This window comes from Pristiophorus japonicus, chromosome 9, assembly GCF_044704955.1.
Source record: "Pristiophorus japonicus isolate sPriJap1 chromosome 9, sPriJap1.hap1, whole genome shotgun sequence".
NCBI lineage: Eukaryota > Metazoa > Chordata > Chondrichthyes > Pristiophoridae > Pristiophorus > Pristiophorus japonicus.
The window spans coordinates 211,118,884-211,143,097 of record NC_091985.1 but is presented as its reverse complement, the minus strand read 5'-3'; the positions used below and the strand labels follow the sequence as shown (position 1 = coordinate 211,143,097).

Here is a 24,214-nt window from a genome sequence, read left to right as displayed (position 1 = left end):
TCATTGCACCCCTTCTATGGTAAGTATATCCGTCTTTAGGTAAAGAGATCAAAACTGTGCACAATACTCCAGGTGTGGTCTCACCAGGGCCCTATATAACTGCAGTAAGAAGCCTTTCCTCTTCTACTTTAATCATCTTGTAATAAAGACCAACATACAATTTGCTCTCTTAATTGATTGCTTGTTAATTGATGTTAACTTTGTGATTTTTGTACCCAGGTCCCTCTCCTTTTAAAAAATACTCTGTTTTCTATTTTTCCTACCAAACTGGATATCTTCATATTTCTCCACTATATTCCATTTATCATGTTCTTGCCCACTAACTTAGCCTGTCGATATCCCCTTGAAGCCTCTTTGTACCCTCCTCACAAATTGTATTCCCACCTAGCTTTGTATCATTAGCAAATGTAGATATACAGGTTGTACTCTCCAGTCTGGGTCTCTTTCGTCTGGAAACAACCTTGGTCCGGCATCAGTTGTCTCTGTCTCTGTCTCTGTCTCTGTCTCTGTCTCTGTCTCTGTCTCTGTCTCTGTCTCTGTCTCTGTCTCTGAGCTTCTCTCCCCTCCCCGCCATTTCTCTCCCCATGCATGCACAGGACATGTCCGGGTTGCTGTCAGCAGCTGACCTCCCGAGTTCCGGAAAATTCTCTGGTCTGGCACCGGCCCGGTCCCAAGGATGCCGGACCAGAGACGTCCAACTGTATAACATTTGGCCCCCTCATCCAAATCACTGATATATATTGTGAATAGCTGAGGCCCAAGCACCATCCTTGGAGTACCCGACCAGTACAGCCTGCCAACCTAAAAATGAACCGTTTATTCCTACTCTGTTTTCAGTCCATTAACCAATCCTCAATCCATGCTAGTATATTAACCCCCAATCCCTTGAGCCCTAATTTTGTTCAATAACCTTGTGTGACACCTTATCGAATGCCTTCTGAAAATCTAAATACACCACATCCACTGATTCCTCCTTATCTATTCTGCTAGTTACAACCTCAAAAAAGTCTCAGATTTGTCAAACATAATTTCCCTTTCATAAAGCAGTGTTGACTCTGCCCAATCTTATTATTTTTCTCGGAGTGCCTGTTACCACATCCTTAATAATAGAATTGTGCGTTTTCCCTACTACTGATGTCAGGTTAACTGCTCTGTAGTTCCCCGTTTTCTCTCCCTCCTTTCTTAAATAGTCCAGTTACATTTGCCACCTTCCAAACCACGGGAACCATTGTAGAATCTATGGAATTTTGGAAGGTGACAACCAATGCATCCACTATTTCTATAGCTAACTTTTTCAATACCCTCGGATGTGGGCCATCAGGTCCAAATGATTTATTGGCTTTCAGTCTCATTATTTTCTCCAGTACCATTTTTTTTTTTTTTACTAACACTAATTTCTTTCAGTTCTTCATTCTCACTGGACCTTGGGTTCTCCAGTAGTGCTGGCAAATTTTTTGTGCTTTCTTCCATTAAGACAGACACAAAGTATGCATTTAATTTCTCTGCCATTTCATTGTTTCCCATTATAATTTCTCCTGTCTCAGCCTGTAGGGGACCCACATTTACTTTTGCTAATCTTTTCCTTTTCACAGACCTATGGAAGCTTTTGCAGTCTGTTATTTTGTCTCGATAGTTTACTCTCATATTCTAGTTTCCGTTTCTTTATCAATTTCTTGGTCCTCCTTTGCTGAATTCTAAAATCTTCCCAGGCTTACTGCTCTTTTTGGCAACATTATAAGCATCTTCCTTTCATTTAATACTATCTTTAACTTCTCTTGTTGGCCACGGTTGGATAACTATTCCTGTGGGGTTTTTGTACCTTAAATGAATGTATGTTTGTTGTAAATTATAACTTAATTCTTTAAATGCTAGCCATTCCTTTTCTACCATCATACCTTTTGATATAGTTTCCCAATCTACTTAGCCATCTCTCCCCTCATAGCTACATAGTTTCCTTTGTTTAGATTTAAGACCATAGTTTTGATTTAACTAAATCACTTTCAAATTTAATGCAAAATTCTATCATGTTATGGCTACTCTTCCCCAAGGGCAACTTTCCTACATGATTATTAATTAATCCTTTCTTGTTGCACAATACTAGATCAAAAATAGCCTGTTCTCTCGTTGGTTCCTCAAAATACTGATCTAGAAAACCATCTTGTATACCTTCCATTAATTCGTCCTCCACACTATTACTGTAAATTTGGTTTGCCCAGTCTATATGCAGATTAAAGTCCCCCATAATTATTGTATTACCTTTGTTACATGCACCTCTAATTCCTTGATTTATACAGTGCCTTACATTACCACTACAGTTTAGGGGCCTATAAACAACTCCCACCAATGTTTTCTGCCCTTGCTGTTTCTAAGCCTCACCCAAACTTCTCCTATTCCTTGATTTTCCGAGCTAAGACAGTATTCTTTATCCCATCCTTTATCAGGGCTACCACTTCTCCTTTTCAATTTTGCTATCTCTTCTAAAAGTTATGTATCCCGTAATACTTAGTTCTCAACCGTAGTCACTTTGCAACCACAGCTCCATAATGGTTATCAGATTAAACCTATTAATTTCTATCTGCGCTATCAATTCATCTATTTTCTTGCAAATACTTCATGCGCTCAGATATAGTGCCTTTAGCTTTGGCTTTTTTCTATTTTTCCTTAGTCAGTAATGCCCTATTACCTTTGTTACTCTCTCTGTCCCTTCCTGACCCACTCTGCTTATTTTTATTCAAAACTCTGCTCTAGAGCCTTGACATGTCTCTTGTTGCTTTTTCTCTCTATCTAAACCGTGCTGTACTTTCCTGGATCTCTCCACCCAGCCTTCAATAGTTTAAAGCCCTGTTTACTGTCCTAGTTATTCGATTCGCCAGGACACTGGTTCCTGCCCAGCTCAAGTGGAGCCCATGGCAAGGGAACAGCTCCCTCTTTGCCCAGTGCTGGTGCCAGTGCCCGTAAAGAAAAACCCCGGCCTCCCACACCACTCTTTGAGCCATGCATTTCCTGTTCTAATCTGCTTATCCCTGTAACAATTGATATGGGGCTCAGGTAACAATCCAGAGATTATTACCTTTCAGGTTCAGCTTTTTCATTTGAAACTCAACACCTCCATCTTTTTCCAGCAGAACCTCATTCCTAGTACTACCTATGTCATTGGTTCCTACATGGTCCACAACAACTGGAACCTCCCCTTTCCATTCCATGTTCTGCCTCTGATCTGCCCCAGGGTGGGGGAAGTGTGTGATGTCCCTGTGGGATGCAGTTTTTCAGTGTCTGACTCTGAGCTGCCCCAAGGTGGGGACAGTGTGTGATGCCCCTGTGGGGTGCAGTATTTTCAGTGTCTGACCCTGAGCTGCCCTCATTCCTCCTGCTCTAGGGGGCAGTCACGCTCCTCTCAGTTGGAGTTAATAGGAGGGACCACATCATTCACTGGATACCAGCGGTATTTCAAGGCACATCACGTCCGGCTACCTCCCAGAGAAATCCAAAATCAACCTGCAGATTCAATTCATTTTATTATCAATTGTTAACAACATTTAGCTCCATTTGATGCAGCTTTCAGTATTTGAAGAATCCCTTTAAAGAGTTAAGTATGGATGCAAACACAATTAGAATTATTTTTATCTGACCCTTTTCCCATTGATTAATTGGTCAAATATCCAGAATATTAAACTCCAGCCCAGTTAGAGGGTGAAATCACTATCAGCAGAAAGAAACCCCAACTGTCAGAATGGACACGATTCAGTCTAGGGTAACAGCAGAATCCAAACCCTGCAGTCACTTGTGAGCTCGCTGATGTCTTACCAGGTTGGATGACCGAGCGTATCCCTTCCCACACACAGAGCAGGTGAACGGCTTCTCCCTCGTGTGAACTCGCTAGTGTACTAGCAGATGGGATGACCGAGCGAATCCCTCCCCACACACAGAGCAGGTGAACAGCCTGTTCCCAATGTGAACTCGCTGGTGAGTTAGAAGGTTGGATGAACAAGTGAATTCCTCCCCACATTCAGAGCAGGTGAACAGCCTGTTCCCAGTGTGAACTCGCTGGTGAGTTAGAAGCTTGGAACAACAAGTGAATCCCTCCCCACACACGGTGCAAGTGTACGGCCTCTCCCCGGTGTGAATTCGCTGGTGTCCCATCAGGTGGCTTGACTGAGTGAATCGATCCCCACACACGGAGCAGATGAACAGCCTCTTCGCAGTGTGACTTCGCTGATGTTTTTCCAGCTCTGAAGGGTAATTAAATCTCTTCCCACAGTCCCCACATTCCCACGGTTTCTCCATGGTGCGGTTATCCTTGTGTCTCTCCAGGTTGGACGATCAATTGAAGCCTCGTCCACACACACAACACGTGTACGGTTTCTCACCGCTGTGAATGGTGCGATGTTTTTTCAGGCTGTGTAACTGGTTAAAGCTCTTTCAACAGGCAGTGCACTGGAACACTCTCACTCGGGTGTGTGTCTCGGTGCTTTTCCAGTCACACTGATGTTTGAAATCTTTTCCCACAGACAGAACAGGCAAACATTTCTCCTTGCACAGTCAAAGGCTGATGACATTCAGGTCCTGAGGAATCGTGTTATTCTGTCAGATCTTGACGTGATGTTTGGTTTGATTTTCCCATCTGCAAATCCTGCCCTTCTTATACCCTGCAAAAGGAGTTTACAAAAATCATTACTGCAAATACCAGACACAAATTCAAAACAGACAATTCTAGATTCCATGGAACATTCTTTCCTCTCTCGTTCCTCCAAAGCTGTAAATCCCTGTCCCATACACTCTCTGTCCTGAAATTCAAACACATCGTACGTCTGAAAACAACATGTCCTCCGCTCCCAGTTTTCACCATCTACTTTGTCTAGGTTCAGTTCTACACTCACTGGTTCCCCTAACCTCCCCTGAAGGTGCTGCCTCTGGCTGGGTTCAGTTCTACACTCACTGGTTCCCCCCTCTCCTCCCTTGAAGGTGCTGACCCTGGCTGGGTTCAGTGGGACCCTGTAGCCACGCCCACACTTTGCTCCTCTGCAAAGATGGCCATACATGCACTCTACGTCTCGATGAATCGTGATGGTGACGCACAAACCTGCAGCTTTCCTTTTGTTAATAATAATTTTTATTTATATAGCAGCTTTAACATAGTACAATGTCTCAAGGCGCTTCACAACAGTGTCACAAGACCAGTTACCCTAACATCTGTCGCAGGACATTTGGAAAAGCATAATTCAGTCAAGCAGAGTCAGCATGGCTTTGCTCCTGCTACGGCCCCAGTTTCCGGATACACTCTTATGTTTATAGATTCTGTCCCTTCCCGTCACGCTTTGGTTTTCATTTCCCCCAATGCTACCCTGCTCTATTGCCTTCACCTTGTCCTTTAAGCTTTTAGGTTTCTGCTCACCTGAACCCTCCCCCCACCACGCCCTGCCCCCACCCCATCCCCCCGCCTGATTAGTTAAAGCTCTCTCTGCAGCCGCAGTTATTCGGTTCGCCAGGACCCTAGCCCCAGCACATTCCAAGTGGAGTCCATCCCTAATATAATGTGGGGAAAATGTGAGGTTGTCAACTTTGGCAAAAAATAAAAAAGCAAATTATTATTTAAATGGAGAAAAATTGCAAAGTGCTGCAGTGCAGAGGGACCTGGGGGTACTTGTGCATGAAACACAAAAAGTTAGCATGCAGGTACAGCAAGTAATCAGGAAGGCAAATCGAATGTTGGCCTTTATTGCAAGGGGTTGAAGTATAAAAGCAGAGAAGTCCTGCTACAACTGTACAGGGTATTGGTGAGGTTACACCTGGAGTATTGTATACAGTTTTAACCTCTGTATTTAAGGAAGGATTGGAGGCAGTTCAGAGAAGGTTCACTAGGTTTATTCCGGAGATGAGGGGGTTGATTATGAAGATAGGTTGAGTAGGTTGGGCCTATACGCATTGGAATTCAGAAGAATGAGAGGCGGTCTTATTGAAACATAAAAGATAATGAGGGGGCTCGACAAGGTAGATGCAATGAGGTTATTTCCACTCATAGGGGGAAACGAGAACTATAGGACATAGTTTCAGAATAAGGGGTCACCCATTTAAAACTGAGATGAGAGGAATTTATTCTCTCAGGTGGTTGTAAATCTGTGGAATTCTCTGTCCCAGAGAGCTGTGGCGGCTGGGCCATTAAATATACTTAAGGTGGAGATAGACAGACTTTTGAGCGTTAAGGGAATAAAGGATTATGGGGAGCGGACAGGGAAGTGGAGGTGAGTCCATGATCAGACCAGCCACGTTCTTACTAAATGGCAGAGCAGGCTCGAGGGGCCAAATGGCGTGCTCCTATTTCTTATGTTCTCATCACACAGTACCAGATCTAAGATAGCCTGCTCCCTGGTTGGTTCTGCAAAGTACTGTTCAAGGAAATTATCCCGGATACACACTGTGAATTCTTCCTCAAGGCTACCTTGGCCAATTTGATTTGGTCAATCAATATGAAGATTAAAATTGCCCATGATTATTCCTGTTCCTTTTTTTACAAGCCTCCATTATTTCTTAATTTATACTCCATCCAACAGTGTAGCTACTGTTAGGGGGCCTATAGACTACACCCACCAGTGAGTGTAGTATTTATTCTGTATCTGTCAGTCTTTGGTTAGCGAGTGTGGCTTTTCCTTTATACCTGTAAGTTTATGGTATGGAAGAGAGGTTTTCACTCTGTACCTGTCAATTACTGGTAAGTGAGTGTGGGTTTCATTCTGTATCTTTCATTCTTTGGTATATGAGTGTAAATTTTACCCTGTATATAACAGTTTTTGGTGTGTGTGTGTGGATTTCACTCTACTTGTCAGTCTCTGGTATGTTAGTTTGCGATTTCTCTATCCCAGTTTCTGTTATGTGAATGCGAGCTGTATTCTGTACCCATCGGTTTCTGAAATGTGAGTGTGCATTTTACTCTGTTCATGTCTGTTTCAACTCTGTGATTGTGGGTTTTCCTCCAGCACTGTAAATTTTTGGTATTTGAGTGTTGATTTTCTTCGTGAGTGCGGTTTTACTCTTTGTTTGTCAGTGTTTGATATGTGAGTGTGGGTTGTAATCTGTATCCGTCAGTTACCGGTGTGTGTGTGTGTGTGTGTGTGTGTGTAGCTTTCACTCTCTACCTTTCAGTCTCTGGCATATGTGTGGATTGTATCTGTAAATTTCAATCTCTGGAAGGCGAGTGTGGGTTTTACTCTCAGTCAGTTTCAGGTAATGTGGGCTTTTGTCTGTATCTGTCTGTTTCTGGTTTTTGAGTGGGGCTTCATTTTGCAACTTTCAGTTTCTCTGATGTGAATGTGGGTTTTAGCGCTGTACCTGTCAGTTTCAGGAATGGGAGTGTGGGGTTTTACACTGTACCTGTCAGTTTGTGTTACATGAGTAAGTGTTCAATCAGTACAATAACTCCCAGTTTCTGGTAAGGGAGTGCATATTTAAGTCTGTATCTATCACTCTCGAGGATGTGTGTGAGAGTTTTATTCTTTATCTGTCAGTATCTGAGATTTGAGTGTGGTTTTTCTCTATATCTGTCAGTTTCTGGTATATGTATTTGGGTATTATCTGTATGTATCAATCTCGGTAACATGATTGTGTCTTTTTGTCTATCTTTCACTCTTTCACTCTCTGGGATGTGAGTGCAGGTTTTAATCTTTATCTGTCACTCACTTTTATGAGCGTGTGGATTTTACTCTACAGTGGTCATTCTCTGGGATGTGAGTGTGATCTTCACTCTGTATCTATTAGTCTTTGGTGTGAGTATGGGGTTTTCTCTGTATCCATCAGTCTATGGTATGTGAGTGTGGGTATTATTCTGTGAATGTCAGTCTATGGTATGTGTATGTGGGGTTTCCTCCTGTCAGTTTCTGTTATGTGAACGTTTTATTCAAGTGTGTGAATGTGGATTTCACACTGTACCTGTCAGTCTCTTGTGTGTGAGTGTGGCACTTTTTAGCTGTACGTGTCTGTTTCTGTTATGAGTGGGGTTATGTTCTATATGTCACAGTTTCTGTTATGTGAGTGTGCAGTTTACCACATTCTACCTGTCTGCCACTGGTATGTTAATGTGTGTATGTTTTCTGTACCCGTCAGTTGCTATTATATGAATGTTGATTTCATTCTGTGCCTTTAAGTGTCTGGTACAGCTGTGGTATTGTGGGTTTGACATTGAATCAGTCAGTCACTTTCAGGTGAGTGTTGATTTTGCTCTGTCACTCTCTGATATGTGTTTTATTCTGTATCTGTCCGTCTCTGAGAAGTGAGTGTGGGTTTCATTCTGTATCTATCAGTTTCTGATATTTGAGTAAGAGTTTTAATCAGTACCTGTAAGATTCTGTTACAGGAGTGTGGTTTTTAGTCTGTATTTGTCAGTCTCTGGAGTGTGAGTGTTGGTATTACTCTGTATCTATCAGTCTCTGGAATGTGAGTGTGGGTATTACTCTAGCTATCAGTCTCTGGAATGTGAGTGTGGGTATTACTCTGTATCTATCAGTCTCTCGAATGTGAGTGTGGGTATTACTCTATCTATCAATCTCTGGAATGCAAAAGTGTTTTTTTTCTGTACCTGTCAGTTTCTGGTGAGTGACTGTGGAGTTCACTCTCTAACTATCTGTCTCTGGTATGTGAGTGTGAGTATTTGTCTGTAGCTGTAATGGCCTGGTATGGGAGTGCGGGTTTCACTGTCAGTCAGTCAGTCAATCTCAGGTACTGGAAGCGATTGTGATTCTCTCTCAATCTGTCATTCAATGTGTCTGAGTATATGAATCATTATGTTTCTCTCAGTCTCTGGTACTGTTTGAGTGTGGGATTGATGATGTATCTGTTAGGCTGGTGATGTGCGTGAGTGTGGGATTGATTATGTATCTGTTAGACTGGTGATGTGTGAGTGTGGGATTGATTATGTATCTGTTCGACTGGTGATGTGTGAGAGTGTGGGATTGATTATGTATCTGTTAGACTGGTGATGTGTGAGTGAGGGATTGATTATGTATCTGTTAGACTGGTGATGTGTGTGAGTGAGAGATTCATTATGTAATTGACAGTCTCTTGTACTGAGCTATTCTTGCTCTGTGTGACTGTTGGATTTGGTTCCTTCTCCACCTGCTGTAGGCGGATGATAGTTTGCGATTATAGATGACTGTCTCAGAAGGAGATTTGGTTCAGTCCATTACCTCCGTTTCTCTGTTCTTGTATGTGAGCTGTTGGGTTTGAGAGTCATTGTTTAGACACGAGTGTGAATTGACACTGTGTCAGTGTCTAGCCGTTCGTGTGTGTAAGGGAGTGAAATTGGATCTGCCTTTCAATGCGATATGATTGGACTTTGAAACAACACTTTATTGTACTGCTCCAAGTGACTGTGGGATTCATAATATAACTCTGGGAATTTGGATCACTGTGGGACTGACAGCTTCTGCTGCCTGTGACAATATGATTGAGGTCAGTTCTGTGTCTCTGCGCTCTGAGTGATAATATACTTTCTGTGTGTGAGAAGGAGCTGCCTGCACTGTTCCTTGTGTTCCGGGTTGAGGAAAGATCAAATTTATTCTGGCTTGGTGAAGTATTTTGCTCTGAGAATAATAATAGGAAAACACTATTAGTTATGATATGGACAGCCAATGGAGAGAATATAAAAATAAAGTTATAATTCATGTGTTTGTGTTCAATAAAGTAAAGTATCTGGAGAGAGGAATCTGCGATACAAACAGTGTCATTGTCTGATCTCACTGCAGTACAGCGACACTCAGATTCCCCACACCAGGTGTATAGGACAGTTCTATAGAAAGTTATCAGCATCCAGACACAACCCAAACCCAGCACTGGTCTATGAATGGGACCACCCGGTGGGCACAATTCAGGTTGGTATCTCCCGCTTCCATGGGACTACCTGTAAAATTCTGAATTGCTTCCTGGAATATAACCACAGGTACCTGGGCTGTACAACAATTGTTCTCAGTCTATTGAAACAGAGTTAACGGCCTGTGTCATTAACAGAATGTCACAGTTACCAGATGCTGATGTATCTGAGGGGGCGATAAAGTATCGCTCGATCACCAGCAACATGGTTCTGAAGAATTCAATGCACCAAAACAAAATAACCCATTTTTGAAATGTCTCCGATCACATTCCTCTTCTGGTGCCTGCAATAGATGCACTTTGTGACACTCCTCACATCCTCACTCTCAGGCTGTGTTTCCACTGTTCAATGTCCAAGAACAACAGACACTGTGAGATTGGAACTGAATCAGGAACATTCACTACTGATTTGGGGAAAGAAAGCAACAATGATTTGAAAGAGCGAGGTGATTTACTTTCTCTGTTACCTTACACCGTACACACACAGCCCGAGAATGGGCTCCCCCTTTCCCCACTCACTCCATGTTCCAGAACTAGTTCCTACTCCATTCTGCCTCTTACAAACAGCCCCCGACTGCCGCTGAACTTACCCCGACTCAAAACCCATCTGCGGACACAATTCCAATGTGATGAGCTGCTGTAAGGAGGCCGCTGTTTGCTCCCTTACTCGGGCTTGGATATCTCCGCTCCCTGATGTGTTCAACGATCATCAGCCCAGCACAGAGGAAACGGCAGCCGCTGACAGAGCTGGAGGAGGGGAGCTTGCATGGGCCTTTCCTATCAGTTTAAACACTGTGTGGGGAGGGGAGGAGTATTTAGCGCATGCTCAGACCATCTTTTTGTCACAAATTAAATGAGCAAAAATGGGATTGTTTCACAAGTTGCTTTTGTCACTAATTAAATGGGCCACATTGAAAAAACGAGTGTGTGAGCCTGACACTGGAGAAAGGGTGCCTAAACTGTTCTACTCGTTCCATCAGTCTCTGGTGCGTGTGTGTTTCCCTGTCAGTTTCCAATAGGCGAGTATGGGTTTTACTTGCATATTATTGCTCAGATACGTGGGTGTGGGTTTCATACTGTACCTGTCAGTTTCTGCTATGTGAATGTGGGATTTATTCTGTACCTGTCAAGTTTTGATGGGAGTGTAGATTTTATTCTGTATCTGTCAGTTTCTGGTATCTAAGCGAATCTTTATCTGTACCTGTCAGTTTCTGTTATGTGTGTCCTTTAACCTATATCATCAGCTTCTGGTATGTGAGTGGATATTGACCAGTATGTCAATTTTTCGGATTGGAGTATGGATTTTATTCAGTACCTATCAGATTCCGGTATGAGAGTATGGGGTTGAATCGGTACCTGTCAGTTTCTGATATGTGACTGTGGTTTTAATCTGTACCAGTCACTTTCTGGTATCTAAGTGAGGATTGCATTCTGTACCTGTCAGTTTCTGGAATCTGGGTGTTGATTGTATTCTGTACCTGTCAGTTTCTGCTTTGTGAATGTGGGTTTTATTCTGTACTTGTCAGTTCCTGCTGTGTGAGTGTAGGAATTAATATGTACCTGTCAGTTTCTGGGATGTGATTGTGTTTTTTTTTCTGTACTCAGTTTGTGGTAGATGTGTGGGGTGTCAGTTTCTGGTATCCGAGTGTGGATTTTTACCTTTACATGTCAGTTTGTGCAATGTGAATGTGGGATTCATTCTGGATCTCTCATTCTGGGGTAAGCGAGTGTGTGTTTCCTCTGTACCTGTTAGTTTCTGGTATGAGAGTGTGGGATTTATTCTGTACCTGTCAGTTTCTGGTATGAGAGAGTGGGTTTTATCCGATATTTGTGAAATTTACAGATCAGAGATGACCCCAACAGACAATAGTTTTGCACATTATATTGGACGAATGCGATTCAGAAACATTTGGAGTAGAGACGAGCTATTAGTGCATAATATAAACCATATCTCTCAGTGATGCAGTGAGTGTGGGATTCACTCTGTATCTGTCAGTCTGTCGTACAGTAAGTGAGTGTTCGATTCACTCTGTATCTAACATAAATGCTAGTGTTTGTTGTTGCTGTAGAAATGAAGATTTTCAGTTACTTACGTGGTTAACATTTAAGCAGAAGAAAATGTCAGAAGCAGCCTCTTGGATAACAGTCGGGAAAGTGCTGTTACTGGTGAGATCACGATTTGCTTGATGCAAACTTGGCTAATAACCCAAGAGGTGATGGAAAAGAAAGCAACATTTTGGGACATTTGAGCGAGATGATAAAACATAATCAGCGCGAGGAGCGCCGATCAGAGAGCTGGTGCACAAGATGTATTGAGCTCCTGTTTACTGCCGATGCTATTTCCAAAACAACGGAGAAGAACAGTTCCTGGATCTGGGAACTTGAGGAGGCCTTTCAGCACATGGAATCTGTTAGAGGAACAGAACTCCCTCCCTCACAGTACTGTGGGAGTACCATCATCACACGAACTGCAGCCATTGATGAAGGTGGCTCACCACCATCTTCTCCAGAGCAATTAGGGATGGGCAATAAATGCTGGCCTTACCAGCAACACCGACATCCAGTGAACAAATTAAAAAAAGGCAAATCATCCCTTCGAGCGTGTTACATACAGAACAGGAGGAGGCCCGTTCAGTCCCTGGATCCTGTTACATAGGAACAGTCAGCCATTCTGCCCCTCGACTCTGTTACATTAGGAACTGGAGTGGGCCATTCAGCCCTGGAGTCTGCTTTACAGGAATAGATGGACACCATTCAGCCCCTCAAACCTGTTACAAATGAATAGGAGGCCCTTCAGCCCTCGTGTTTGTTGCATTGAAACAGGAGGTGAGCATTCAGCACCTCAGCCTTGCGAAAAGGAATTAGTGGTGGCAATGCATCGACTGGATACTGTTACACAGGAATAGAGGAGGCCATTCATCCTCTGGAGCCTTTTACTTTCGAACAGGAGGAGGCCATTCAGCCACCTCGAGCCTTTCACATCGGAACAGGAGTAGGCCATTCAGACCCTCAAGCATGTTACGTAGGAACTGGAGGAGGCTATTCACCCCCTCCGAGAAAGTTCTAGGAACTGGAGAGGGCCATTCTGCTCCTTGAGCCTGTTACATTAGGAACTGGAGAGAGTCATTCAGCCATTGGAGTTAGAAAGCAATAGGAGGAAGCAATTCTGCCCCTCAGGTCTGTTACATTAGGAATAGGACAAGGGCATTCATCCCCCGGGACTGTTTCATGGGAACAGGAGAATGGCATTCAGCCCCTCGAGCTTGTTACATTGGAACTGGAGGAGGCCATTCAGCCCCTGGAGTCTGTTACACAGGAATAGAAGTGGTTATTCAGCCCCTGGAACCTGTTACATAAGAACTAAAGGAGGCTATTCTATTCCATTCCATTCTAGCCTGATACATAGGTACAGGGGAAGGTCATTCTGCCCCGAGAGCTTGTTACATATGAAAGAGGAAGCCTTTAAGAACCTCGTGTTTATTACATTAAGAACACGAGAAGGTTACTCAGTATCTCCAGTCTGTTACACTAGCAACAGGAGGTGGCCATCAGCCCCCTCAGGCCTGTTACACAGGAATAGAAGGAAGCCATTCAGCACCATAAACATATTTAATTTGGACAACCTGTCTGTGTATCCGCACACTGTGATAGGTACCGTACCTACTGTGTGTGAGGAGGAGCTGGTTGCACTGTTCCTGATGTCTCAGGTGGTGGAAACCTCACATTTGCTCCGGTTCCTTCAATTCCTTGCCTGTAGGAGGAGAAGGTATCTCTGATCATTCAAGAATAAGAGGGGTAGAAAAGACTAAAGTGATGAATGTAATCGTTCAATTAGTAATCATTATGAACATTCACAAAGGGAAGCCAGCGATACAAACAGTGTCAGTGTCTGACTCCACTGCAGTACTGCAGCACTCAGCTTCTGCACACCAAGTGTGTTGGGCAGATTTACAGCAATTTACTGACATCCAGACACAACTCAACCCCTGCCCTGCTTCAGGAATGGGACGACCCGATGGAGCACGGACTTTTACACAGCTCAGATTGCTGCTCTACTCTCCCAGGGCACTAACCGTTCAACCAAAAACAAAGAGCCGCTGTTTAAAACATGTCCTTCACATTTCTCACCCAGTGCCTGCAATAGATGCTCCTTGTATAAATCCTGTGTCCGGCTCTGCTTCCACCGCTCACTGTCCAATGATCATCATCATAGGCAGTCCCTCGGAATCGAGGAAGACTTGCTTCCACTCCTGAAGTGAGTTCTTTGGTTGCTGAACAGTCCAATACGAGAGCCAGAGTCCCTGTCACAGATGGAGCAGATAGTCGTTGAGGGAAGTGGGGTGGGGGGGGCGGGACTGGTTTGCCGCACTCTCTTTCCGCTGCCTGCGCGGGATTTCTGAAGGCTCTTGGCAATGAGACTCGAGGTGCTCAGTGCACTCCCGGATGCACTTCCTCCACTTAGAACGGTCTTGGGCCAGGGCCTCCCAGGTGTCAGTGGGGATATCGCACTTTATCAGGGAGGCTTTGAGGGTGTACTTGTGATGTTTCCGCTGCCCACCTTTGGTTCGTTTGGGTTGAAGGAGTTCCGAGTAGAGCACTTGCTTTGAGAGTCTCTGACAACAAACAGACTGAGACTGGAACTAAAGCAGGAACGTTCACTACTGGTTTGCAGGGAGAAAGCAGCAATGATTGTAAACAGCAGATCCTTCCCATTCTGTCTCCCTTACCCGGGACACATGCTGTCCACACACAGCCCAAGAATGGCCTCTCCCTTCCCCCACTCACTCCACACACTGAGACCAGTTCTTGCTCCACTCCGCCTGTTACACACAACCTCCGACTCCCCTGAACTTCCCCCGGACTCAGTGCCGATCTCTGAGCCCATCTGCGGACACGCTCCCAAAGCGATGTGCTGCTGTAAGGAGGCTGCTGCTCGCTGCCTTACCCCGGGGCCGCGGTGTCTCCATTCCGGTTGTTTAAACCATCTTCTTCCGCTCACTGAGTGAATGGTGCTCACAGGCAGGGCTGTAGGAGGGGAGGGCGCATGTGCTCTTCTGCTTCCTGGAAATCCACTCAAGGGACGGGGCTGATCCGCACATGCGCAGTCTTATAATCAGCAAAGTGAACTTGCCCAATTCACTTTAATAAGAATATGAGCAAAGGAACTGGGCCTGGGGAGCAAGGACAGAGATTGTTTAAAGTCCCTTTGAGATGCTCAATTTGGGATCATTCCGTGCACATTGTTTTTCCATTCATGAGCCTGTCCTCACAAAGCAATCCTGCAGAAACATCGGAGGGACGGGGGAGTAGGAGTGTTTGCTGGGACCGTGCAGGAGTTAATATCTGACAGACACAGTCCCAGATTAATTTAATCAGAGTGAAACACTGGGTCAGAGTAATACCGAACGGCCCTGAGCTGCAAGATTACAGAGAGTACAACAGACAAGCGAGGGTTAAATGTGAGACGTTGTTTTTTTCACTCTCTGACACTGTCCTGCAGTGTGGGATTAATAATGTGTCTGTCTGTAGTACAATTATCAGTGAGAGACTTTAACTTCTGTCCCTCCAATGGGGACTTTCAGGATAAAAGCAGACTTCACAGGTCAGTCTGGAACTGATACTGTGCATGTTTCTGTGTCTCACCGTCCTGCCTCGATCTCGATCTCTCTCTCTCGATCTCGTACTGTTTGTGAAGGCGGGATACTGTTATTTCACGTGATGTGGACACACTTGTGAGTACAACACTGGCACATAGAAACAAAGAAAATAGGTGCAGGAGTAGGCCATTCGGCCCTTCGAGCCTTCACCGCCATTCAATGAGTTCATGACTGAACATGCAACTTCAGTACCCCATTCCTGCTTTCTCGCCATACCCCTTAATCCCCCTGGTAGTAAGGACTACAGCTAACTCCTTTTTGAATATATTTAGTGAATTGGCCTGAACAACTTTCTGTGGTAGAGAATTCCACAGGTTCACCACTCTCTAAATGAAGAAGTTTCTCCTCATCTCAGTCCTAAATGGCTTACCCCTTATCCTGAGCCTGTGACCCCTGGCTCTCGACTTCCCCAACATTGGGAACATTCTTCCTCCATCTAACCTGTATAAACCCGTCAGAATTTTAAACGTTTCTATGAGATCCCTTCTCATTCTTCTGAACTCCAGTGAATACAAGCCCAGTTGATCCAGTCTTTCTTGATATGTCAGACACTGTTTCTCTCTCTGGTGCTATACATGACAGTGAGGCACTGTTACTGAGCGTAATATGGAGACACTGATGCCAAGTATAAGACTGATAATGTGTGTGCTCTCTCCCCCCATTGGTGTTATACATGAATGTGTGATACTAGTATTGACCCTAATATGCAGACACAGTTAGGGTGTTTAAGGCTGATACTATGCCTGTCTCTCTGCCGCTCACTCTGATAGTCATCTCTGGGTGATGAGGATGGGATGGATAGATCACTGTTAAATGTCCCTCAGTTTAGGAGGAGAGAGAGACAGACAAAGAGAGGCTAGTAGGGCGTTGAACACAATTTATATTTTCACATTAATCAAACATATTTGCATATATGAAGGGGAAGTAATGTTTGACAAATTTGCTAGAATCCTTTGAGGATGTAACAAGAAGGTTGGATTAAGGGGAACCAGTGGATGTAATGTATTTGGACTTCCAGAAGGCATTTGACAAGGTGCCACATAAAACATTACTGCACAAGATAAAAGTTCACGGGGTTGAGGGTAATATATTAGCATGGATAGAGGCTTGGCTAACTAACAGAAAACAGAGAGTTGGATAAATAGTTCATGCTCTGGTTGGCAATCAGTAACCAGTGGCGTGCCGCAGGGATCAGTGCTGGGACCCCAACTATTTACAATCTATATTAACAACTTGGAAGAAAGGACCAAGTGTAACAAAGCCAAGTTTGCTGATGATACAAAGATGGGAGGAAAAGCAATGTGTGAGGAGGACACAAAAAATCTGCAAAAGGATATAGACAGGCTAAGTAAGTGGGCAAAAATTTGGCAGATGGAGTATAATGATGGAATTTGTGAAGTCATGCACTTTAGCAGAAAAAAAAATCAAAGAGCAAGTTATTTTATAAATGGAGAAAAATTGCAAAGTGCTGCAGTACAGCAGGACCTGGGGGTACTTGTGCATGAAACACAAAAGGTTAGTATGCAGGCACAGCAAGTAATCAGGAAGGCCATTGAAATCTTGGCCTTTATTGCAAAGGGGATGGAGTACAAAAGCAGGGAAGTCTTGCTACAGTTATACAGGCTATTGGTGAGGCCACACCTGGAATACTGCGTACAGTTTTGGTTTCCTTATTTATGAAAGGATATACTTGCTTTGGAGGCTGCTCAGAGAAGGTGCACGAGGTTGATTCTGGAGATGAGGGGGCTGACTTATGAGGAAAGGATGAATAGGTTGAGCCTCGATGCATTGGAATTCAGAAGATTGAGAGGTGATCTTATCGAAACGAATAAGATTATGAGGGGGCTTGACAAGATCGATGCAGAGAGGATGTTTCCACTGATAGGGAAGACTAGAACTAGGGGGCATAACCTTAGAATAAGGGGCCACTCATTTAAAACTGAGATGAGGAGAAATTTCTTCTCTCAGAGGGTTGTAAATCTGTAGAATTCACTGCCTCAGAGAGCTGTGAAAACTGGGACATTGAATAAATTTAAAACAGAGAGAGACAGTTTCTTAACTGAGAAGGCAATAAGGGGTTATGGGGAGCGGGCTGGAAAGTGGACTTGTGTCCATGATCAGATCAGCCATGATCGTATTAAATGGCGGAGCAGGCTCGAGGGGCCGTATGGCCATACTTTTGCTCCTATTTCTTATGTTCTTATGTAAATTTGAGGTCATCCAAAACTCAGCAGCCCATGTCCTAACTTGCACCAAGTCCCGATCACCCATCACCCCTGTGCCCGCTGACCTACATTGGCTCCCAGTTAAGCAACATCTCGATTTCAAAATTCTCATCCTTGTTTACAAATCCCTCCATGGCCTTGCCCCTCCCTATCTCTGTAATCTCTTTCAGCCTCATAATGCCATGTGATGTCTGCGTTCTTCAAAATTAGCCCTCTTGAGCATTCCTGATTAGAACTGTTCAACAGCCTTCAGCTGCCTGGGCCCGAAGCTCTGGAACTCCCTCCCTAAACCTCTCTGCCTCACATTTCTTTCCCCCTTTAAGATGCCCCTTAAAGCTACTCTTTGGCCAACTTTGTCATCTGCTGTAATTTCTTCTTATGTGGCTCGGTGTCAAATTTATTTGCTTTGTCTCATAACACTGAAGTGCCTTGGGACATTTTACTACATTAAAAGCGGTATATAAATAAAGTTGTTGCTGTTGATAGCAATGGGAGCTCGTACAACTGGAGCTCCCATTATTACCAATGAGAATACTAGATGTTCATTGGTGGTCCAGGCCCACGTGATCCCAGGATACGAATACATACCTGGAAGACATGTTCCTGTACACTGCACTACGAAACTCAGACTCACAATCCTATGTTCCTCTGAAACCATCAGGCAATTTTTTTTTAAAAATTCTGGTCGGATGCGTTCACCCAAAAGAAGCTTCCAACCGCAAATTTCCGCCCAAAGTATTGGTTTAATTTCTCCGCCATTTCCTTATTCCCCATTATAATTTCTCAGCCTGTAGGGGACTTATGTTTACTTTTGCTAATTTTTCCTTTTTAACATACCTACAGAAGCTTTTACTGTCTGCTTTTATGTCTCTCGCTAGTTTACTCTCATTTTCTATTTTCCCTTTCTTCATCAGTTTCTTGGTTCTCCTTTGCTGAATGCTAAAATGCTCCAAATCCCCAGGCTTACTGCTCTTTTTGGCAACATTATAAGCTTCTTCCTTTGATCTAAAGCTATCTTCACTTGTTAGCCACGGTTGGACCATCTTTCCTGTGGGGGTTTTGTGCCTTAAAAGGTATTAATTGTTGCAAATTGTGTATTCATTCTTAAAGCGAGCCATTGCTTATCTATCTTGATACCTTTTAATGCAGTTTCCTAATCTATCTTAGCCAACTCACCCCTCATACCTAAAAAGTTTGCTTTGTTTAAATTTAAGATCCTAGTTTTGGATTTAACGAAATCACTTTCAAAGTTAATGTAGCATTCTATCATATTATGGTCATTCTTCCGTTGCCAGCACGTCCCATGTACAAATAAACAAAATAAACAAGACTCACTGTTAAAAGTTGTTGCTGTTAATAATCACACATCACTTTTTACAAATCACTCCAGGGCCTCGCCCCTCCCGATCTCTGGAATCTGTTGCAGCCCACAAGATGTCTGCACTCCTCAAATTCTGCCCTTTTGACCATCCCTGATTATAATCGCTCCACCATCGGTGTCCGGCCCTTCAGCTGCCTGGGCCCCGAGCTCTGGAACTCCCTCCCTAAACCTCTCCGCCTCTTTCCTACTTTCAGACCCTCCTTAAAACCTACCTCTTTGACCCAGCTTTTGGTCATCTGCCGTAATTTCTGCTTTTGTGGCTCGGTGTCAAATGTATGTGTTGTGTCCTGTAACACTGCTGTGAAGCGCCTTGGGACGTTTTACTACGTTAAAGGCGCTCTATAAAGAAAAGTTATTGTTAATACTGCAGGAGTGAGGGATTGACAGAGTAGGGAGTCTGGCGCAGGCGCACTGCGAGCAGTCGTGCCCCTCACCACCGACGCCTGATGTGACGTCACCCGGCCGGCGCGTGGTGAGGCGGTTGAAACTCTTTTGAGTTCACCTGTGAAAACATAAAAAACAATAAACGGTGCCACCCGACCTGGGTGACACTCCAGACATTTTCAAGGCCCTTTTTTTCCCCCCTTTTTTTTTTGGTTTTTTTTTTGTGTTTTTCTTTTTTTTTTGGTTTTTTTTTGGGCACTAAAATCACAATTTTCCCCAGTGCCCCCTATAAAAGGGAAGGGGGACACTAAAAGCACCGGCAATTAAAACAAATTAAACTTTAAAACGTAAAATCAAATTAAAATTTGGTTGCCGGGCGTGATGATGCACTCCAGTCCCTCCGGTGCCCACCTCTCGCGGAAGGCCGCGAGCGTACCGGTGGACACCGCGTGCTCCATCTCCAAGGATGTGAGGCGGTTGAATGCTTTTCAAATCAGGAGCCACGTGCCCCCCGAGCTGCCCGCCCCTTCAACACAGTGGGCGGGGCTCTGAGGCGCTGCCGGCTCCTACTGGTGGGAGTGGCTGGCAATCTGCTTCGTTTAACCAATAGTCGGCCGCGAATTCCGCAGTGCGCATGCTCGGTGCCGCACTCCGCACTCCCCACCCCCAGTCCCCGGATGCTGAGCAGTTTGCTGTAACGAGCGGTTGGACAATGTGGGGAACCGGACTGGTGGGCGGCTGGGGCCGGGGCAGAGCGCTCGGCCGGCGGGGAGGGTACGGTGAGTCTGTGAGGGAAAACACCGGACTGAACACAGCCCCGGAGCTCAGGGTTTGGGGACATGCGGGAGATAGACTGAAACTTCCAGTGAGCTCAGACAGTGTGTAACCCGGGGGCCCAGTGAGATCAGACAGTGTGTGACCCGGGGGCCCAGTGAGATCAGACAGTGTGTGACCTGGGGGCCCAGTGAGATCAGACAGTGTGTAACCCGGGGGCCCAGTGAGATCAGACAGTGTGTGACCCGGGGGCCCAGTGAACTCAGACAGTGTGTGACCCGGGACCCAGTGAGCTCAGACAGTGTGTAACCCGGGGGCCCGGTGAGATCAGACAGTGTGTAACCCGGGGGCCCGGTGAGATCAGACAATGTGTAACCCGGGGGCCCAGTGAGATCAGACAGTGTGTGACCCGGGACCCAGTGAGCTCAGACAGTGTGTAACCCGGGGGCCCAGTGAGATCAGACGGTGTGTTACCCGGGGGCCCAGTGAGATCAGACGGTGTGTAACCCGGGGGCCCAGTTAGCTCAGTGTGTAATCCGGAGGCTCAATGAGATCAGACTCTGTAACCCGGGGGTCCAGTGGGATGAGACAGTGTGTAACTTGGGGGCCCAGTGATATCAGACAGCGTGTAAGCCGGGGAGAATTCTGGTGATTTTCTGTCAGTCCAGACGGGCGGCTCAGGAATCTTGAGGAAAAGGATAAAATCAAACAGAAATACTGGACATATACTTTTCTGAAACGTTGGAAAAACACTTTACACTACATTCCACTTCACAACATTAATATTCTTCTAATTTTGTGATCTGTCATAATTAGATCTCCCAGTAAATGGCGGAGTGTTTGAGAAAGTTCCACAGCTGGAAGGAAACAGGGATTGTGGACTGAGGAACAACAGCAGGTGAACCAGCACAGGATTGTGAGAGCACCAACCAGGGAGCCCCTTCCGATTGAAAGTGCTTCAATAGATCGACTGGGGAGAAAGGTAAGAGAAAGTGCCATTTACTCAGATACACACCGGTCCTGTAGACAGTACACACAGGTTACAAGGTAAGACAGGAAATGAGACTGGGAGAGTCTGACCACCGAGCACAATTATCCAGCATGAGGTCGTGCAATGGGATGTGAAGTGAGATCACTTTCTGTCTGTAAACACACAATCACAGTGAATCTTGTGTGTGTTTTAGAGTAAAGGGCTTTGATCTAAGAGGTGACTCCAGTTTGAGGCAGAGCCCAGCAGATGGACCAGTCTCTGTACATTAGGTGGGGCTGAACTCACACCGACACCATCAGATCTCAATGTTCAAATATTTCCCATCTGGTGAGGAAGCCAATGGAAAGATTGAACCGGAAGCACGTCGTCAATTCAGAGATCACGATGCACAGACCAATCTGAAATACCAGCACGGCCTATCACTGACAGAATCAATTATTCATTCATGAACATTTAGAATTATAAGAAAATATATTGATAACTACTAATATTGAAGCATTTACGATTAATTGATCACTAGAGATATGTAGTATTCTAATATAGTGAGATAGAGATACGGAGAGTTGCAATTTATTTATTGGCGTTGAACTTGACCCCGAGATGAGCTTCTGAACCCATATTCTCTCAATCACCGAGTACGCTTACTTCCAGCTCCATAACATCGCCGGTATCTGCCCCTTCCTCATCCATGCCTCTGTTACCATGACATTGGACTATTCCAATATTCTCCTGATCGGCCTCACACCATGTACTCTCCGTAAACTTAATCTTATCAAAAACACTCCTGCCCGTATCCTTACTCAGGAACACAAGAAATAGCAGGCGTAGGCCATACGACCCCTCCCATCTACTCTGCCATATAGTAAGATCTCTATTCGATAGAGAATTTCAAAGATTCACAACTCTTAAGTGAAGAAATATCTTCTCATTTCAGTCTTAAATAGGCGATCTCATCCTAATACTAGGATCGATCCCTAGTTCGAGACTATCCGGCCCTTGTCAATTCTTCTAAGAATTTTATGTTTCAATGATATCACCTTCCATTCTTCTAAACTCCAGAGAATATAGGCCTATTCTAATCAATCTGTCCTCAGCCCTCTCATCCCAACTTGTATCAATTTCCCTTCACCCATCACCCCTGAGCTCGCTGAACTACATTGGCTCCTGCTCCATCAGTGCCTCAATTTCAAAATTCAAATCCTTGTTTTGGCATCTGACCAGGACCTTGTCCCTCCTTATTGCTGTAACCTCCTCCAACCCTACAATCCTCCAATTCTGGCCTCTTGAGCAGCCCCAATTTTCATCCCTCCAATATTGGTGGTCGTACCTTCAGCTGCTGAGGCCATAAGCTCTGGAATTCCCTCCCTAAACCTCTTTATTACACTCCTTAATACCTATCGTTTTGAACAAGCTTTTAGTCACTTGTGCTAATATTTCCTTACGTGACTGGATGTCAAATTTTGTTTGATAACGGTCCTTTGAATTGCCTTGGGACATTTTACTACTTTTAAGGCACGATATTAATGCAATTTGTTGCTGATAACTGAAGATATTTCGAATTGTCATGACTCTCACTAGGGTACAGTTTAGCCTCTGGCACTGACTCACTGGGGTACAGTTTCCTCTGGCACTGACTCTCACTGGGGTACAGTTCCTCTGACACAGATTTACTGTGTATCTAATTCGTGCTGTCCCTGCCCTGGGACAGTTTAGAGGGAGCTTTAACCTGAAACTGATCAGGAGCTGCAGGTGGAAAGTTTTGTACTGCTGCTGAATTTTAATTGATAAGCTGCCCAGTGCGCTCAGGGTGGACACTGAAGTTCGCCCAGTGGCAGTATAGAGGGAACTTACTTTGTATCCAACCCATACTCCACCTAGTCTCTGGGAATTTAATGTGAATTTGAAAGCAATTGCTAGGGTAGATAGCGAGAAATTTATTCTGCTGCTTGGGGTGTCTAGGACAAGGGACATAACCTTAAAATCAGAGTCAGGCCATTCAAGAGAGATGTTAGGAAACCTTTCTTCACTCAATGGATGGTTGAAGTGTGGAACTTCCCACAATAAGCAATCGATGCTCGCCCATTGAATAACTTTGGGCCGGTTGTGATTTCTGCCCAATGACCCGTTGCTTGTTCCTTTGGATTGGATCTTTATTTATTCCCTTTGGTTTGTTTTCAGTTTCAGTGCTGGACCCACCACTCAAAGCACTTTGTCTGACCTGCCCTGGGAATGAGCAGACTCCTCCCTCATCTCCCACACTGCAACGTGTCTCCTCCTCTTTCCCCCTTGGTTGTGTTCCACACTCTGGGCCCTGGCCCTGGCCCTTCCCCAGGGATTCTCAGTATGAACAGCGGGATGTGTGTTGAGACAGGATGTCCCAGCTCTCCACCTTTAAATGGCCCTGCTTTATGACATCACTGCAATGCCTAGCGACTAACCTCACTGACCCCAGCTCATTATGGGCTGGCAGCATCTGATGGGACAGTGTAGAGGGAGAAAGACTTGGATTTATTTGGTGCATTTCACGACCACCGGATCTCTCAAAGCGCTTTACAGCCAATGAAGTACTTTTGGATTGTAGCCACTGTTGTAATAAGGGAGATTTACTCTGCATCTAACCCGTGCTGTACCTGTCCTGGGAGTGTTTGATGGGATAATGTCGATGGAGTTTTACTCTGTATCTGACCTGTGCTTTACCTGTCCTGCAAGTATTTGATGGGACAGTGCAGAGGGGACTTTACTTTGTATCTAACCCATGCTGTACCTGCCCTGGGTGTGTTTGATGGGACAGTGTAGAGGAAGATTTACAGTGTATCTAACCCATGCTGTACCTTCCCTGCGAGTGTTTGATGGGACAGTGTAGAGGAAGATTTCCTCTGTATTTGTCCTGTGCTGTACCTGCCCCTGGGTCTGTTTGATGGGACAATGCATAGGGAGCTTTACTCTG

The 24,214-nt window shown here is 44.8% G+C and overlaps 2 protein-coding genes across 7 annotated transcripts in view; one reads left to right on the top strand and one right to left on the bottom strand.

The window, feature by feature from the left end:
• The window catches only part of LOC139273608 (zinc finger protein 850-like), a 560,896-nt gene that overhangs the window by 284,330 nt on the left and 252,352 nt on the right, over window positions 1-24,214 (top strand). The gene's annotated exons all lie outside the window — the stretch shown is intronic.
• LOC139273584 (gastrula zinc finger protein XlCGF57.1-like) overlaps window positions 1-24,214 on the bottom strand; it is a 277,425-nt gene that overhangs the window by 56,073 nt on the left and 197,138 nt on the right. For 3 of the 6 annotated variants that reach the window (XM_070890528.1, XM_070890526.1, XM_070890527.1), the window contains exon 4: window positions 3,805-4,646. The gene's annotated coding sequence lies outside the window, so the exon portion shown is untranslated. Of the gene's footprint in view, window positions 1-3,804; window positions 4,647-11,948; window positions 12,057-13,515; window positions 13,539-24,214 lie in introns of those variants that run through there. The other 3 variants (XM_070890529.1, XM_070890531.1, XM_070890532.1) reach the window with 3 other exon arrangements.